The sequence below is a fragment of the Lycorma delicatula genome, chromosome 5, assembly GCF_047948215.1.
Source record: "Lycorma delicatula isolate Av1 chromosome 5, ASM4794821v1, whole genome shotgun sequence".
Taxonomy (NCBI): domain Eukaryota; kingdom Metazoa; phylum Arthropoda; class Insecta; order Hemiptera; family Fulgoridae; genus Lycorma; species Lycorma delicatula.
The window spans coordinates 148805739-148826505 of NC_134459.1; the positions used below are offsets into that span (position 1 = coordinate 148805739).

Genomic DNA, 20767 nt, shown 5'->3' on the forward strand with positions numbered 1-20767 from the left:
GGCTGATTTTTAATTTTTTATAATATAATATGCTTAAAAAACCAAACTGTATGAGTATACAAAACACTTTAGGTTATTTAATTTATGTTATAATTTAAGTTATGTTATTTAATTGAGGTAACTAGGAGGCAAGGACCCGTTGGAGAACAACAAGAAGGCGTGATCACCTTGTTCTACATAAATAATATTTTTTTATTAAGGCAGAACTTAAAAACAAAATTCAAATTTCGTAATACTTGAATTTTTCTTAATTGGGGGATTGAAAAGTAAGGGACCATGGGGAACAGGGATACTGAATGTTTTCTTCAACGATATAGTATTTTTATTTTCTCTAAAAAAAAAAATGGATTCGGTCATTTAAGTTATTATAGGAGAAAATCAGGATGAAAGGAGGGTTTGTGAATGGTTACGAAAGTTTAAAATCTTTTCAACCCTAGTGATGATGTACTAAGTACTGAAAAAAATCCATTTCAAATTCTGTGGTTACAGGATAAACGATTTTCTCAGCATCAGGCTTATTTTGTATTTATATATTAATAATTAATTATTATACTTAAGAGGATGAATTTGTATATTATTTGTATATTATATACCTGTAATACTTAGAAAGGAGTGATGATTTTTGTAGTAGTGTAGGAATTTTTCATATTGATTCGATACTTCTGCAGATAACCCTAGACCGACTCATGTCTTTAAGAAACGGTACAAATAAAGAAAGTGTATATATATATATATATATATATATATATAATTTTAATACAAATAATTGGGATTGCGGAGAGAATGCATAGAATAATTGAATGCGCTTGAGGTGGATTTGCAAAGCTCTGCTTTAATGCGACAAGAAAGGTAAATAAACAGTATTCTTTCATTTTTGGCGCGCTATATCTTTAATATTGAGACAGAATTTCTAACTCTCGCTTCATAAGAATAATAAAAAAAATTTCCGGTATCTCTTCTACCTCCCAATTAATTTTCTGTTAACTCAAGCAGTTTAATATCATTACTGAAATTTTTCTTCAAAATCTAAAAAAACTAAACGAACGAGAATATTCTGTGGTTATTTTTTAAACCTATTTAAGATCGTGTAAAATAGGCGAAGAAACTTCTAAAAATTTTCTCAACTAACTGTCAAATGAAAGACCCACTTTTCATTGTTCTCGCTCAACTTGGCGTTTTTGAGCGAACGACTTTCCCCAGTCGTCGGCCATTTTTCAAATAATAGCTAATTCAAAAAGAAATAGTACTTTTTTAAATTAAAAACTAGTATGTTAATTTTGAAAGATGAATAAAAATATTTTAAAAGTGATAACTCACTATTACGATCGAAGTGAAGATTATTAGAAAAGAAAAATTTATAGAGAAAGAACTAAGACTAAAAAACTGATAACATTTGATCCTTCACGACCGTATCAAGTGTAAAGAATTGTAACAGTTTTCTAATTTTGGCTTTAATTAATTTTAAATATAATCTTAGTACTTCAGTAACATCTTTTACCGTTTACATTTCTAGCTACAAACGTGCTTTTTTAAATGGCAGCAGAGACTTACTGTAGTAAAATTCCTGTACATCTCTTGTTCTGGCACGAAATATTCATCACACTTAAAGATATCACTTTATCCGCGAAATAATGGCCGGTTCACATTTACGTTTTCTTACTTAGCGTAGTAAAACGAATATGAAAGTTTAACAGAACTATGAACAGCATAGTTTATAAAAAGATAAGCGAGGATTATAATAAGACAGCCTATTTTTTCCATCAATATTATAAAAAAGCGTTATTCAAACAACGATATATTCCAAGAATAAATACCTTTACTTCTTACATTTATGTTAGATGAATAAATAATGTTACATTTTCAATTTATACTGCATTTTGTTTATTGAACCCACAAAAGTTAAGTAATTTTATGAAATTTTGTTTTTCAGTTTTAGAATTGTGTTTTATTGACATAACAATTACTATCGTAGAGTTAAATGTTGTGGCTTTTTGGTAAAGAGTTTCAACTATACCAAACCTAAACCAGTCTCACCTTGACCACCTGTACTCAGGATCGATTCTTGGAAAGCTATCGATTTTTTTACATTCATGCCTCCATCGTTAAAATATATTATTTGGCACGTAAGGAGAAGGTTTCTAAGTATGCAACATATATATGTGTGTTATAGTATATGTATGTACAAATGTATATATGGAGAATAGTCATTAATGAATTGACAGATATGATACTTAAATTGGCATCTGTGAAGATAAACACCTAAATACAAGTAACGTGCAAATCTCAGTATAATTTACTTTTAACATGAAATGACAGATAAACACATACTGTTCTGAAAAACCTAAAAAAATAAATAAATAAAAACTTATTCATTATTAAATGATCGTCAGAGTTAATTCTACAAAAACAAATTTAACTACAAGTTTATGTAAACATCAAATAATGCACACAATGATAATAAAATAACCACAGTGTAGACGTAGATTTAACCTAAAATACTTCTAGAAGCAAATATAAATTTCAATAATAATAATTAGTAACTTCTGTAAAATTTATAAGTTTTGTATTAACATCAATAATTGGTTAAATATGATCAATTCGCATAAACATTGGTTTTACAGAGAATGAATTTTCATAGTTTGAACAAATGCATTTTCAACGGATATTAACAATTGCTAAGTAAAATTAATAGTAACAACTACTTTTATACATATTTTTGGTCTACATCTTACCTTTTTATAAAAATTGTTATTCCTGCTGTCAAGAAAAATACGTACTTTATTAAAGAAACATCATATTTACAGACAAAACTAATTACATTATTAAACGTTTAAAAAGTAAATACATCAGACCATTACAACATTGAACAAACTAAAGCGACGCAGTGCTACTGCTATTGTTTTGTACCTGTCTGAACACGTCCGTTATCCCAGTTAAAAATGGAGTGCGCGCGCATACGTACTACCAGTCATTACGATAGCGCATATCAACCTAATTTTAAACATATCTGCCCGATCAACTACAGACGGGATCAACGTTAACGGTTGAATTTGTTAATTCGGTTGTTTTTTTGTTTTTTTTATTATTTATTCTCTATTTCCATCCATATACTTGACTAATGCGTAAAGTCTTTGTCTTTAAAAAATAAAATTACTACCATGTTCCTAGCGGATCAATAGCATAATTAACAAATTTGGGTACTAATGTATTATAACGGCGCCACTATATTTGCAAGGTTATATATAAGTAAATTTATGACGTTAGGAATAAAGTAGAAACACAAAACTAGAAATCGAATTATTTATTCAAATTAACTTTTTTCCTCCTGTTTATCTTCTTGGAATCACCGTCAGGTATTACTTCAGAGAATGAATGAGGATGATATGTATGAGTGTAAGTGAAGTGTAGCCTTGTACAGTCTCGGGTCGACCATTCCTGAGGTGTGTGGTTAATTGAAATCCAACCACCAAAAAACACCGGTATCCTCGATCTAGTATTCAAATCCGTATAAAATTAAACTGCCTTTACTAGGATTTAAACGTTGAAACTCTCGACTTCGAAATCAGCTGATTTACTAAGACACGTTCACCACTAGACCAACCCGGTGTTTATTCAAACTAACCTAACCTGCAAAATCTAACAGCTTCCTCATCGCAACTGGGAGAAACCAAATTCAAATGTACACATTTTACTTATAGGTTCACAGTTATCTTTTTATTTTATCGTCTTACTGATAAGAAGATACTGAAAAGAATGTAGTTATTTAACTCGCCACCAGTGGCGCTGGCTATAAGAACCATTTACTCTATAGTCATCCATATGCTACTTGAGTAACGCATAGTCTTTTATCTTTAGAAAAAAAAAATTATTTGTATGTGCTAAGTAATCAGCAGTATGTATTACTCCTCTTTTTCCTGTTTAGCCTCCGGTAACTACCGTTTAGAAAATTCTTCCGAGGATGAATGAGGATGATACATGAGTGTAAATGAGGTGTAGTCTTGAACATTCTCAGTTCGACCATTCCTGAGATGTGTGGTTAATTGAAACCCAACCACCAAAGAACACCGGTATCCACGATCTAGTATTCAAATCAGTGTAAAAATAACCGGCTTTACTAGGACTTGAACGCTGTAACTCTCGACTTTCCAAATCAGCTGATTTGGGAAGACGCGTTAACCACTAGACCAACCCGATGGGTTATGTATTATTCCTTACAGCAGCGGTTCCCAACTGATCTGTCGAAACACTGTATGTCACTCGGTTCCGGGAAGTGCCGCAAAATTTTAGAATTTAAAAATAAATTTTATGCCATTCGAAAAGTCCCTATACAACGTAATTTATAATTACTCTGAAACTTTTCATACGTTAAAATTTATTTTGAGACAGACTGTACATCACAACTTGCAACAATACTGAGTTTATTTTTTCCTACTGATAATTTTGAAAGATTTTGAACACCTGCAACAATGCTAAGTTTAATCTTTCCACTTTGTAATAAACAGAGTGTTCATTGTGGCCACGTTGAGGGATTTATCCATCGCGTAAGGATTTTTCAAGACTGAAGGAAAATTTTGAAAATCAGCGTACACAAAATAAGACTTATAAACTTTAATAACAAAATATTTCCCTACCTTGTCCGTTTCAAAGTAAGAATAGGTAATTCCTTTTGGTATAACTGGCGACATTAAATACAGAATTTCACTAACCTAACTGTCAATGAAAAAATGAATTTTTAAACTTGGTCATAAATTCTACCATGAAAACGAAATTTATACACTCTAGTACAGTCCTTTTGCATTTACGCATGATGTTAGTATCCCACAACGCAAAGCGGACCATGAAAGTTTTGCTGCTGTTTTCAACGTCGTACTTGTGCGAATCAGCATCTTCTACAATGAAAATAGTAATCTAAGTAGAGGAATAGACTGGTACATCTTGAAGATGATTTTCGTAAGGCCACTTAATGACATACGTTTTTTGGAACTCACCGAGCGCAGAGTTGTATACTTTTTTGTAAAAAAAATCTATCTTCCATTAGATATGTCGGTATTCCAGGTATTTATCTTTGTCTTTTTCTGCACCGCTCAAAATCCTGCATGTATTTAGAAGAATCAGCCCCCCTTCGTGTTAATATTTATCTATGTACACCGGATATCTGATGCTTATAATTAGATATTATTACCGGTATCATTATTATTATTATTATTATTATTATTATTATTACTTAAAAACAGGTAAGTGTGCGCGATAACGTGGGCGTTCAGTGAATTGTTTCGTCAGTCAAAAAAGGTTGGGAACCACTGTCCTACAGTAAGTAAACATTCAAATGAAAAAAGTTTTAAAATGTTGATTTTATATCCTTTACCTCTCTCACGACGTAAAAAGTGATAAATACTTTATAAAAAAGCAGCATTTAAATTTTCCATTCCAACAATATTTTTGTTAGAACGAAACTGAAAAACTGATAACATTTGATCCTTCACGACCGTACAAAGTGTAAAGAATTGTAACAGTTTTCTAATTTTAGCTTTAATTAATTTTAAATACCATCTTAGTACTTCAGTAAGTAATATCTTTTACTGTTAAAACTGTCAGATTTCTAGCTACAAACTTTCCCAGAATTTGATTCATAAAAAAAAAAATTAATTTTAGTTCATACGAATTTTTTTTTACAAAATAAAAAGCACTGCTTTTACATTTTCATTTTTTTGCGGAGGGGGGTTGTCCTGTATTTCAATATTTTATTGGCCAAACTTTATAAGACATCAATCAATGAATGGATTATTCTTATCTTTCGGGTCTGTTCAAGCGCATTTATAAATTCCTTCTCCCCCTTTAAAAAAAAAACAAAAGAAAAAAAGCATGATAGAAGTGATAATATCTATATAGAAGAGACAATATTTAAAAATCTGCTATGATTACAAATCATAACATTTCGGCTTATAATTTAACAAATTACGGTTTTTAATTATTAAATGACATTACATTAGTTCATAACAAGTTGATACTAGAACAAATATCTCTATTTTAATCGATACCCTAATGTATTAAAAATAAATTTAAAAAAAACCACTTATTTTATCATGAGAAATTTCAATGTAACACGAAATCGTTAAAATTTATTTAATTTGCATCTAAAAACAAATGTATTTTTTAAAAACTGAATCATTTCACTTACAACAATTATTAATCAATTAAAAAATTTAAGGCCAATTATTTCTATAGATTATTAAATCTAGACAACTTTTTTGTTAAAGACCGTAATTTTAAGTAAACTGTGATTAGGGATTATTTCAATATTAGAGAACTAGAACTACGAGTAAAAGAGATATATTCAAATATTTAACCAATTTTTTAATACATCAAACTTCCCAGGCTCAGTTGATTCCCCAGACATCGTTTGCTCCAATGCAACTTCCGGCAACTCTCCCGGAGACTCCTCCATTCCGGTGCGTCCTTTCGAAAAATGTTCTGCAGCTGCTGAAACTGTTCTGTTCTGAAATCCAAATAGACAACTCCAAAAGTACGTTTTGTTTACCGATGAGGCAAATTTTACTCGATATGACATCAACAACTTACGCAATGAGCATATATGGGCAGAAATTAAATACAAATTTTTCTAATTTTTCTTTGTATTATTCGACTTATCTTACACCAATTCGTTCACAATTGAAGTTTACACAAGATTTGTTTAAAAGGTTTATGTGTTTATTACCCATTTAACAAAGTTATTGTAGGTCAAACGTAAAATCAGGGGTTATTACCCCAATTTATTGGTTTTCACTCCAGATTTCTCAAAAACCACTGCAGATTAACGCCCTAAAAATTTCAGTATGACCACATTTCACCGGAGTAGCTGAAATCCGAGCGAAATCGTTCACTATCCGTAACTAGCAAACGAAGCATTTTAGGACATATGTTTATGTGAAATTTTTCCATTATTTTCACGAGTATAGTTTATAATAATCCCGGGAGAACTTCGTGATACGAAGTATCACTTGTGTTTGGATTATATATATATATATATATAGTGTAAATAAAGAATCGCAACCCTTAATAACTTCTAAACAGTTGAACATGGAAAAATAAATTTAACTTGAAATCATCTTTAAACCATCTCCAAACCACTTATTTTGTGGAATGAGACCAATGCACCCCAAGCCTTCAGGGAACACCCCATGGAGAGGTAACTAAAATCTTTAAATGGGAAGGATAGAGTTGTGTCATATCATTTTAAAGAGCACTGAAAGAAAAAGATTTGATTTGAAAATATTCAGCCTACGTTAAGTCTAACCAAAATGGAAGCAATTTAATATTTTTCACAGCCAATTTCAAAAGTAGCCTACCGTACACCCAAAGAAAAAAATAACGTTTTTATATAAGAGCATTTACTATTTTTTTTTTTTAATGTTGAGCAGTTATTTAAGATATTGTGGACCACTTTTGAAATTACTCTAAAAATATTAAATATTTGCCAATTTGATTAAATTTGTCGTAATAGACATTTCTTAGTCAAAAGTTTTGTTTTACCAATACCCTCAAATATGATGTGTCGCAATCCATTTAAAATGTTCTTTTCCGTTTGAAAATTATTAGTTACCTTTACTGAGGGCTTCTGAATACTTGGACGGTGATCTCATCCCCGCAAAAAAAAAAGATAAAATACATATACTAGCATCCTCTTGCAGCTCGCCCGCGTTAAATGATTACTTGCGTTTCCCGTCACGGTAACGGGATGTTTAGCCGATCATTGCTCACTTCGCTCGCCCTTCCCGTCTACCAGGTGCTATGCCCCCTAACCGCATAACGTTCATTAAACTCATGCCTGTAAGGAAAATAAGGATAAATGAAGACTAAAGTCTGTTCAATTAATAGAAACTATCAGTGTATTGTAATTTCTTCAGAGCAACAGTTCGGTCAATACAAGACCGTACTAAAGTTTAACCCACCAGGTTGGTCTAGTGGTGAACGCGTCTTCCCAAATCAGCTGATTAGGAAGTCGAGAGTTCCAGCGTTCAATTCCTAGTGAAGTCAGTTACTTTTACACGGATTTGAATACTATATCGTGGATGCCGGTGTTTATTGGTGGTTGGGTTTCAATTAACCACACATTTTAGGAACGGTCGAACTGAGACTGTACAAGACTACATTTATACTCATACATATCATCCTCATTCATCCCCTTAAGTATTATCTGAAAGGTAATTACCGGAGACTAAACAGGAAAAAAGAAAGGACCCTAATGTTTGAGTGATCTAAAAAATGCAGGTTTCAAAATAAACGGCCTCCATCTTAAACAGTACTTATATCTGGTTACCCATCCTTCAAACTGATAAAAATGTATTTTTCCCGGTTCTCAGTGTTACCCGACAAACACCACTAAGAGGTGACCGTAATTCGTTTTTTTTTTTAACTAGATTTTTTTAGAGACAGGTGAAGCCAGTCGTGTCGCACATACAGTAACAGCGGCAATAGCTGTGTTGGTCGAGCCGTCGCGCCGTACATTCTCACACCGCTTTAAAAAACCGAAATTAAAAAAAAACCCCGGAAATAGTTTTTAGATATTAATCTGAATAGTATTTTCAAGCCCAAATCGAGTGAATATCTCGTTTAGTACAGTCGGAAATGGGGGAAAATTTGTAGACATTGTTCAAAATTTGTTTACCCTTTTCCCCCTCTTTCAAGATCGAATATCAAAAAATCTAGAAATTTTTTTATAAATACTTACATGAATAACACACACACCAAAAATCAAATTGATTTCTTCATTTGTTACTGAGGAATTTAAAAAAAAAAGTATTAAATTTCATTTTTGCTCCATTTAACCCTTTAAACTTGGAATTTCAAAATGCTTTCTTAGTGTGCACTTAAACCGTAAGGAGAATGTATATCAAACCTTCATCAATTAACATCAATAGTTTTTGCTGGGCTTTCAGTATGAATCACTCACGACATGTTGTTTTATATAAATTTAAAAAAGCGTTTGGAGGCCCATAAGTACCGAAAACATAAAAAGAAATAAACGCAGTCTTAATTATGAACAAGTAAAAATTATAAATTATGATGTAAACAATACTAGTCGGTTGATACTTGAAACGAATCCTATTGTCAAACGTAAAAATTCTATCAACAACAGAACGGATATTAATCGTTAAGGTGATGTATATGCTAGTATAATTTAATATATTTTATCCGATTTAAATGGAATGATAAACGATTAATTATTAGGATTAGATTTTAGGTAAATGTATATAATTAATTATTATTTACATATAAAACAAGTTATCTTTTCAGTTATACTTGAAAGCTTCGAATTTGGTGCGGAACGTCGTTTTATCATTTTTTTTTTTTTTTATTAATCTTTGTATAATAATATTATAAAATAGTTGTGTTCCCTAAAGAATATATATATATATATATATATATATATATATATACACACTTACACATAAACGTATAATAGCTACGCGACGCAGCTTCGGCCGCGCTATATGGTTATTTGCGTTTCCCGTAGCGGTTAATCTTTTTATTTTATGTTTTTTAGTCAAGTAACCGGAGGCAAGTGTAGCTTAGTCACACATACAGTAACGGTGTCAGTGGCTAGGCTATGTTAGTTTGGCCGCAGCGCCGTGAAAAAATCCCGAAATTGGTTTGGAAATATTTATCTGAAGAGTATTTGCGAACCAAAATCTACTGAATATCTCGTTTGCTAAGTAGGGATTGGGAAAATTTACAATCTCTGTTCAACATTTTTTTTACTTTTCTCCATCCTCTTTCAAGGTCGAATTTCAAAAATCTAGGAATTGGTTTATTGACATGAAGATTATACTGATCAAAAATGAGGTTGATTTCTTCATTTGTTACAAAGAAATTAAAAAAAAAAACAGGCTTTCAAAAAAAAAAATTTTAATCCATTTTAACTCTAGAAAGTTATAATTTCAAAAAACTAGAAAATGGTTTTTAGGTATTCGTAATCATTCAGTTCAAACCCAGCTCAGACAGTGATAGGCATTCACAGTTCAAATATATATATATATGTATATATATATTTAAAATATAAATATATTTTTAATTAATTTTTCAAGATTAATTATATCTGAAAACCTTCTCAGTTATACCAAGAAACATGGGTAATTAAAGTCCCGGGAGAACGTAGCGATACATTCTGTGTATCGCGATATATATATCGCGCGCGCGCGCGTGTGTGTGTGTGTGTGTGTGTGTGTGTGTGTGTGTGTGTGGACACGCGCATATCTTTGATTTAAATGTTTGAACATAAATATTTAAATATAGATAAAAAAAAAGTATCTTTTTAAAAAGATTACCAAATACTTACTGATTTTTATCCATTAAATAATACAATTTCATCCCATATTATTCAAGATTTTTATTCTCATATTAAAAGGAAATAAAGATTATTTCACAAAGGAAAAGAAAATCAGTTTGTGGTGAAAACAAGATCTCTTTTTCATATGTTTTTTGTCCCAAAGAAAAAATAATACTGGCTACGAAAATTATATTCAATATTTTACATATACAAATTTATCTCTACCGTATATTTATTTATTATATATGTATGAGTTTAGACTACAGTAGGAGAGTCGAAAATAAAACGTCAAAAACCTAGTAAAATATATATATAATCAGTTATTTATCCATATGGAACGGAAATTTAAAACTATAAGTCACCTGGGCAATTTTTTTTTCTTTAAATATAGCTTTCAGGTTTTTCGTTAACATATCTGTAAATGAGTTTTATTCAAATTTCAATTTATAATTTTAAAAAACTTTAACATACAAGCGACTGAAAAGAGTTTAATCTTTTCAGTCTTTTTTTCAGTTCTTTTTTTTACTGTAATGTAATATTTTTAACTCCTGATGACGGCTTTCACGTAAGGCGAAAGATCTGGAGCTTATCTCAACGTACTGGTAATGTGGATTTTATTAATTTTTAATATTATTTAATTAATAGAATTAATTGTTAAAAATAAAATTCGTTATAAATCTTTTTATACAGGTAATTTTTAGCTTATCATTAAAATATAAATAATTCGGTGAACGGTTTAATAAAAAGTTTAAGTATTCCCATCGTTATTTCTTATTTAAAATAACTTAACCATTAATTCTGTTATTACTCGTTATGTTGATTCGTTATAGAAGGTTTACAGTAGAAAGAATTATTTTAATCAGCACTTGATCCGCGCTAATTTTATCTACAAATACAGATCCATAATTTGCGTAACTTTAATTAAGGTTAGTGGTAAAGAACGAATGAACAAACCATCTGTACATTTTCTCTGCTTAATTAAAATAACGTAACAACAGGGAAATTTTCAAATTACTGTATCTTAATTAGTAATTTTACGGGTATGCACATGTAAATTATAAGCAGGCTTCTGATATGTGTAGGCTAATATTAAATTCTAAGCAAAATTTAAACACTACAAATCGAGTGTATTTTCCATTATATAGTTTGATTAAAAATTTAGTAAAAGGAATGATCAAACAAAACGGCTTTCTACAGAAAACAAACTTTTCTGGATAATGATTCCCTCAAAGAGAAATGCGGGTACAGTCACCCGAGTTGTAATAAACTGTTATACCCATCCATATAACTAAAGAAAACTTTGTATACTAAAATAATTTCTAGAAGAATAAATATTTAAAAACTAATAATTTAAAAAGTATCACTAGATTTTTGTCTGCATTGAAATACTTTATACCAAGCTAAAAGCACATATACAAGTACTCTTACAAGAATTATAAAAATGGAAGCAACAGAAAAAATATTAGTGTTTTCTGCTTGATTTAACCGCTTTAAAGTTATTCTCACGAAAATCAAACGTAAAAGTTGCCAAAAAAAATGTTAACCAACTTTGGAAATTTTCCAAACTCTTTATTCGACAAAACTTTTACATTTAGCCTGTTGAAACCTAAAAAGTTGATAATGTGATTAATTTATAAAAAGTAACGATTCATAATAATATATTTTATTAAAATGACTCCTTTCCCTGAAAAAATAAATTAATATTATAAATAATAATTACTAATGTTATTTATATGTAATTAAAATGATTAGTTAAAGATAAATCTACTACAACAAATCGTTTTAAATTAAAATAAAACTTCTAATTTTCCAGTTAGTTTCATCTTTTACTTTGATTTTAATTTATAATACGATATTTATTAAATTATTATTTAATAAGGCAGTTTAGCTTAAAAATAGATTAATTTTGTGAAAGAACGAAAAAGAAAAGGCCATAAAAGTAGACAATAAAAAATAAAACTTGCAAACAGCGTCAGATAAAGGAAAAACAAACCAAGATGCTTGAAAAAATCCATTTCACGGAAAATTCAATTAAAAATGTATGCCATAAACCTGAACTACTGCATTATTTTTTATAATTATGTTACATAATTCTGAATACGCTATGTTCTCAATTTAATGACTATTAAGAAGTTACACTTCAAGATCAATTTTTTTAATATAATTTATTTATGGTATGGAAATATAAGTGTGTGTTTGTTGTGTGTGTGCGCGCGCGCGGGTGTTTTGAAATATACACAAATCTACACATTAATAATAATAATTTCGTATTCATTGCTGTTATACAGTGCAGAGGGAGGATAGCCAAGATGGCACAATACCATTTTTTCTTGGCTACCGGAGGTTACATGTTCGATTCCGGATAGGTGCAAAACATTCACTATGAGCCAACGCTCAGTGTAATCGCTTATGACTTCAGTAGTTTAAGTATATGACTTAAAATACGAAATAGATTACTAATTTTACGAATCTAATTGTTGCTATAGAGGCAAGAGAAACTTACAGACACTTCACGTTTGTTCTTGAAAGTATTTTGAAAAATAAATGTATAAATAGTATACAAAAATTTTCATTTTATTTATTTAAGTAGAGCCAGAGGAATCTATGGCGTCTGAAAAGATAAAGATCAGACAAACAGCTTAAATAATCTTTAAATGTTTGGGCCCACTGGCTCAGTGGGCTAAAAAAAAATATTACAATATTAATTTTTAATTAGCGACCTCTGAAAAATAGAAGGGTTTGGAATCAAGAGAACCTCTTAATCAACATTAAATTTGGTTTTGAAAAAGAATGATTTAAATATTGCAATATTTCCATGTTAATTGTGAATTGGGTTCTAGATGCTTATGATGACAGACCCTTATCAAATTTAAAAACGATCTATTCCTAAATCCTAAAATTAGATCACAAAGATTCGTAGGTACGCGATTCACTTTTTCTAATAATCAAACTTTATTTTACAAAAAATTATGAATATAAATCCGCTTACCAATATTTGCATAAATTTGCATTCTAGAGCTTTCGAAAAATTATTTCCATCTTCAGGAAAGTATCGTAACTAATTATACATACAATAATATTAAAAGTTAGATAAATAAACAAATATTTGCATAAATAACAATTGATCGCTAATATTAAATCAAGTCATACGTAATGCGTCTTGTCAGTGTGTTAGTCACAACAATTATGACTATTCATATTGTAACATTTTTATCAACGAATTAGAAAGCAATAATTTACATAAAATATTTAAAAAACACGAAATATTATTATATAAAAGATACGTAGATGATATTTATTATATATAATCAACAATTTAATGATAAAGAAAACAAAATAGTCGAAAAAAAATGAATTCTTTAAATAGTAACATTGAATTTACCTTAAGTCCAAAAAACAACAATAGTATAAATTTTTTAGATATAAAAATTACAATAATAATAAATTTTATATGGATATATATATAGGAAACCTACTAAACAACATGCTATAATTCATCATGACTCTTTTCAACCTTGAATCATAAAATAGCAACATTTAATACCTTAATCCATAGAGCAATAAAATAACTAAAACATAAGAAAACTTTAGACAATGAATTAAATAATATTAAATATGTCGCTACAACTAATGGATAGAATGAAAATTTCATAAATAAATTATATACTAAAATAAACAATAAAAGATATATAAAAGATAAAATAAAGCTAACAAAATAATAAAGGAAATAAAAATGTTAAAATCGATAATATAAATTATAGAAAATTCAATAAAATGTTTAAATCATTCGGATTAAAAACTGCTACGAGACTGATAATAAAATAATAAACTATACAAATAATAGAGATCCTTCAAAACAATAATAAATTTAATCTATACAAACAGAGTGTATACAGTTGGAATGTGCAAACTGCGATTTAAAAATGTCGGTATGACTAACGATCCTTCTCTATCACATTTAAAGAACACAAAATCGTATAAACAAAGGATACATAGAAAAATCTAACTTTGCCAAACACATCCTGGATCAATATCATAATTATGACCCTAACAATTTTATTAATATCCTTGATTATTCCAATAATATATAAAAAATAAGTATTTTAGAAAAATTTCATATATATTTAAATAACAACAAACTGATAAATGATCAAACCAAGTTTGAAAATTATTAACTCTTATGTTGGCCAAACTGATTTCCTTGTAATAAACATAACAATTGTGACTACGACACCGACAAGATGCATTAATGTGTAATTACATTTACACAAATACTTTTTTTATAACTCATTTAATGTGTAAAGTAATATTATCGTATGTATAATTAATTACGATACTGATATTTATACTGATTAATTTATACTGATATTTGTTGGTAAGCAAATTTATAATTTATATTTATAATTTTTTATATAATATACACACACACACACCAACGGGCCATGTTAAATAAAATTAGACTTTATTTATACATTATTTATAAAGTTATGACAATTAATCAAAGGAAGTGTAATTAAGGAAAGAAGTGGAAGAATTTGTTTACAGCATATGACAATAGAATGGTATTTTTTTAAACGAGGATAAAGTTTTTCAGATCGATTCAATACTTTCTGAGATTATTCCCCAAAAAACTTATTTCTCCCAAAAAATTTTATTTTATCTTCCTCTGTATTTCCACCCCCCCCCCCCCCCCACCGGAGCAGGATTCGCCACCAAGCATAAAATTTAGCTCCGGTGGGTTGAAAGTCCACCCAGGTAACCAGGATACGGTCTTTATTTGCGTGCCGCGCCTTTAACAAGGGGCCCCCAATGAGGCCCCTCGTTACTCGAGACTGCGTTCTTTACGGCCTGCCTCTAATGAGGGATCCCCACCGGAACTACGGTCTTACATTCCCTACCCGAAGGTGCTGCGAAGGAGTCCCCGGCCAAAAAATCTCCTTAAGTTCAATTAACCACACGTCTCAGGAATGATCGGCCTTAGTCTGTAAAAGACTATTTACATGTCATACATATCATTTTGATCTCAATGGGCCGTAGAGGGAAGTTTGCTTATTGTTCACTAGTTGAATAAATTGCAACGATTTTAGGAGGAAGAAAAATGTGAGCAACAATAAATTTCGAAATGTCACTATATATCGTGGGTTTATATTGTGAGATTGCGAGCTGAGGCTTTTAGAAATTTAAAGTGGGAGAACTAGAAAAAATAACAAATAAAGGAAGAATATAAGCTGACAATTTTAAAAAAGGAAAATCAAGAAATAATAACAAAGAGCAACGGAAAAAAATGTTATAATAGAAGGAAAGTTCAAATTCAAGAATATTCTGGAAAATAAAATAATAGTTGGGATAATAGATGTTGATTTGAAATCATTACCATTACCAAGGAGATGGTTCGGCTATTGTTACGTCAGGACAACCAACAGGCCCGGAGATATAAATACTGCTGATAGCCGGTCCCCACGTTAACAAAGTCGGTCCATCTGACACATTCCATGGGGAATCGTGCCGGAGGAAGACGCAAATACATTGTTAGTCTCTAAAGGTTAGCCGAAGTAATGATTTCAAATTGATTTGTATGGACCTGAATGCAATCCACAATCATGTCCATAAAAAAGAATAAATATATAACCGATATTAAATAAAGAAATACTCTCCTTATAATAAAAAAAAATACCCAGCACCAAGGGACTGTTGTGAAGGTTCTGCGATTAATAAGTGGATATGGTGGATATAGTGGATATCTCCGGCTATCCTTTGGGATAGCCGGAGATACAATGGATACGTTTCGTTCCATTGGGAGAGTTGTGTGAGATAACATTCAGTGTTTATACTATAACAGTAAGAACAGAGGAGCGAAGAATGCGACATGTGTATTTCGTTTCTCGTTAGAAGTACGAAAAGCTGTTCGTGAATCGCTGCAAACAGGAGACAAGAAATCATTTATTTTTAAAAGTAGAAGTTTTCTTTTTATTTCCTTGTACGAAGTAAAGACAGTATTGCGATCGACAAAAATTTCAGTTTTCAGATTTTAACGGAAACATCCATTTTGACCATCCCTGAATCTACTTTGACTAGTTTCGATGTGACGTCTGTATTTACGTATATATGTATTTACGTATGTATCTCGTATAACTCAAAAACGATTAGCCATAGGATGTTCAAATTCTGGATTTAGGACTGTTGTAACATCTGGTTGTGCACCTCCCCTTTTGATTGCAATCGTCTGAACAAAGTGTCCAAAAAAGCCCAAAATCCAAAAAAATTGGATTTTGGATTTTTTCTTAATTGTAGTCATAAGCCCTCATTGAAAGCTTTCCAACGATATTTCATAAGGGGTACTTATTTTCATTGGTTCCAGAGTTATAGCCAAATAGAATTTTAATTAATGATATATTTGGATCTTGCAAGGGTAAGCCACATCGGTTCAAATCAGACTTCATCTCGTTTTTTATTTAACTATTTTTTAATTTAAATGTATTGATTTATTAATAATTATTAAACTCCGATTGTAAACCTTTTACGATAAATAATAATTTAATAATAATAATAGATAATGATACATCGTTTTCAACGATATATCATAAGTAGTACATATTTTTATTGATTCCAGAATTATAGCCAAATAATGAAATATTTGGGTCATCGGTTCGAATCCGACTTCATTTCCTTTTTTTAATTTAAATGTATTGATTTATTAATAATTATTAACCTCAGATTGTAAAACGTTTTACATTAAATAATTCAATAACAAAAAAAAGAAAAATATCGAAAATTATTAATGAAATAAAATTTTATGTATTTTTCATATAAAAAAAAAAATGTGTATATGTTATTTAATAGGTAGGTGTACTAGGAAGTCATGTAGTGTCCACATCAGATTTTTTTAAATAGTAGAAAATAATGCTGTAATTGTAATCTCACTGCTATAATTACTTCTTAAATTCTATGTTAATTTCGTGGAATAGTAATTGTTTGCGACATACTTATTAACTTTATAAGATGCTTAAGAGTAAATAAATTATGTATTTATCGTGTATAATCGCCTTTCTTGAACCGGCATACGTGATAATGTCATAAAAGTTTGTTACATCGACAACTCAACTCAAGAATCAATCAATCTGACAGAGACTAAATATTTATTAACCATGATTTTCTGATTAAAATTTCAGTGAAAATAAATTAAATAATTTAATCACATTATTTAATACAAATCATTAGAATTTTAGTTTGTAACAGATTACGGCCACTACTTTGGGAAAGGAAAATAATATCATTCACACATGGGCCAAAATACCTAAAACACTGGATAGAATTTTTTTTATTTGCTGAATGAAATCCACAACAGAAACTCGAAGCTTGTGGGTCGGAATACGAAATGTAATCTTTGTAACGTATGAAAAATGTCATGCCTGATCGGGATTCGAACCCAGGACCTCTGGATGAAAGGCCGAGACGCTACCAGTCGCACCGCAGAGGCCGACAATTAAAGAAATTACATTTCCTTAATTTTACTTACATTTATTTCTCAATTAAGAAATAATCGTATTGCAAATAGTACTCAGCGCTCCAACAATATTTTTCCTGATATCTTATTTCTCGAAAAGAAATAAGTGAACAGTTTCTTCAGTGGTAATAAATTGTTATTTGAAGAATATCTTACAGGATATTCAATAACGATTTTTATTTAATAAACTCAGACTTGTTGGTACCGACTAATATTTTTTTGAATGCAGTTATTTATTTAGATAGAACATAACAAAAAGCAAACAAAATTTCAACTATTCGGAATTTTAAATAAGTTTAAAACAACTTAAATTTTATTCACACATTTAAGAAAATTAGTGAAAAGATTTGTGCGCTGATTTCTAAACCCAGTAATTTTTTTTTTACTCGGTAAACCTTTTTTTGTGGATGTAATTTTTTTTACAAAAAAAAAATTACAAACCAAAACAGAGGAATTACCAATTTTAAACTGTAAATAATAATTTATTTTTTTATTAAAAGATTAATTCATCTCAAACTAAGGGAAATTCACAAAAAGTAAATAAAATGAGTTGGGAAAGTGCAACTGTTTTGATATTCATACTCGCAAGTTAAACGAAGAACTAAAAGAAAAAACTAAAGCCACACGAAGACTACATTTAAAAAAAATTCAGATTATACAAAAACGCTGATGTAATTTAAAAACTGGAAGTAAATTCCATGGATAAATCCGTAGATAATAAACTGTAAAAATGTTTATGTTATTATAAAATAATAAATCTTAATTCTTATTTCCTTTTTTAACCCTTTTTTCTTGAAATACGGAATAAATGAATTTTTAGGAAAAGAAACTGGGTCTAGAATTGTTGGTAAAGGCTATCACGTCATCATACTGCAGATATGTGACGTCATTACTTAGTCTAATTAGTAGTCAGTAGAGAACATTCTTCTCTGGTTTTTATTTTTTAATTTCTATTTACTTTTAGAGAACATTTAATCACAATAACACTTACACACACTTCCACATAAAACAAATAAAAATGAAAAACAATTTTACAAAAAAATTATAACAAAAACTGCAAAATGAAAACCTTATCACTTTAATTATTTTATTCTTTTTTTAATTTTATTTTAGTCTTTCTGCTAACAATCCATAAACATGCTAGAAATACAAAGCATATTACAACATTTGAAGCACTTATAAACGAAAAATTATGCTTAAAAATTAATAAATCTATTAAACGTTTTAACATACATTTAAATTATTTTTAAAAGGGATGTTGATGGTAGTATCAAAGAAGCATTCATTTCTTTTAATTATATATATATTTTTAAATTTATAAAAAACAAAATTTCTACTAAATACGCCACAAAATAAGCAGTAAAATTAATATTAAAGTACAGAATTTTATTGTAATAATAACCCGGACAAAGCCCAACCTCACCTCCGTGCAATAACATCTCTACGCACACATCTGGGGCGAGCAACAACATTGAACTTCGGTACCTTCATTTACATCGGCCAGCAGGTGAATCGTTTTGCTCACGAGCTCCCAGTGGGGTACGGAATGGCGGTCCCAAGCTGTCCGAGCTTGTTGCGGTTTTGCCTCTCGGTTTCGCTGTTCGATAACGGGGACAGAAGGCCCCGTTACTTGATCTGTTTTTGCCGATGCTGAGTGGAGTGCGGACGAAGAGTACTCATTTCTCTTCCCGGTTGCGGAGCTGGGTTGAGAGTGAGCTGCTGTAAGCTTAGCTCTGCCGATATCTTGTCTCAGTGCGAGTCAGTCATTTAGGCCCTTGGCAGGGATTGTCCCTTGGGTAAGTGTATCGGAGCCCTTACTGCTATGTACGAAACCGGAAGGTTAAATTTATGGGAGATGGCTGCGGGGGAAACCCAGGTAGAATAAATTATCTTGAGCACGCCCGACCGTCTCTCCATCAGCACCTTACGACATATTGACTGGCGAAACGTAGGTTATGGATTCTTCAACTTTCACAATTTCCGTGGCAGAGGGTCCACGTAAAAACCTTTGTCTTGGAGAGCCTTTGGCTTCGAAAGCAAAGCGAAGGAAGATATAGAAATTACGAAGATAGAAAAGAGGGATCAAACCATGTTTCGACTGAAGATTATTTGGAACGATTCCAAAATATTTGGTGGTCAAATGAAAAGAACGAGATTTTCTCGAAAGTCAGTTCATGATAGCTGGAGGCATCACGAAAGCTGCTGCAGAACCTATAAAAGAAATAAGAAAAATTGCTGTTGGACTGTTTGTAGAAACTGTCAATGACGTTCAAAGCCAAGAAGATCGGAGTCTCGGACATCGAGTTGCATCCCATAGTACCCTGAATACTTCAAAGGGTATAGTTGTGTGGTTCGGCACGCGATTCGGATGAGATAGGACGTGTTTTGAATGCTCCGGCTAGAGAGGCTTCCATTGTAATATTTTGTTTTATTTGTTCTTGTTGCATGTTTTTGTTTTTATTAAGAGTTTATTTTTAGGTATTTTGTTCTTTTTCGTTGTCTATATGGTCTTGATTGTTTGGTTGGCTCAGATTATCTGGGTTTGTTGAATAGGTGGTTGGTTGCCTGTTAGGTTACCCCTTCGGGATGTATTCTTTTCAGGTTTTCCCCTAGTTAATGTATTTGGTGTTTAACAACTTGGTTTGGCTTTTTAATTTAGTGTTTTTTTTATGTTAGTTGGTTTGTTGGCTTTTCGGACTGTTATTTACTTTAGCAAAGGCAGCCATACTGGTCTTCTCTGATTGGCTGCTGGTTTTTGTTTACATTTTTAGTTTGTTTTCATTGGTTCTTACGTTTTGTTTATATAGGTGGTGATTGGTTGGTAGTATATTTTTCCTTGTGTATTTGGTTTTTTATTTTGACGTTATTACTTCTTTATTTATGTTGTTTTTATTTTGTATGTTCCAAATTAGTAAGTTACCATAAATGATTCGGAT

General features: G+C 30.5%; 1 protein-coding gene across 1 annotated transcript in view; it reads left to right on the forward strand.

Moving 5' to 3' along the window:
- The window catches only part of LOC142325477 (neuronal acetylcholine receptor subunit alpha-7-like), a 909238-nt gene that overhangs the window by 838864 nt on the left and 49607 nt on the right, over positions 1 to 20767 (forward strand). The window lies entirely within an intron of this gene.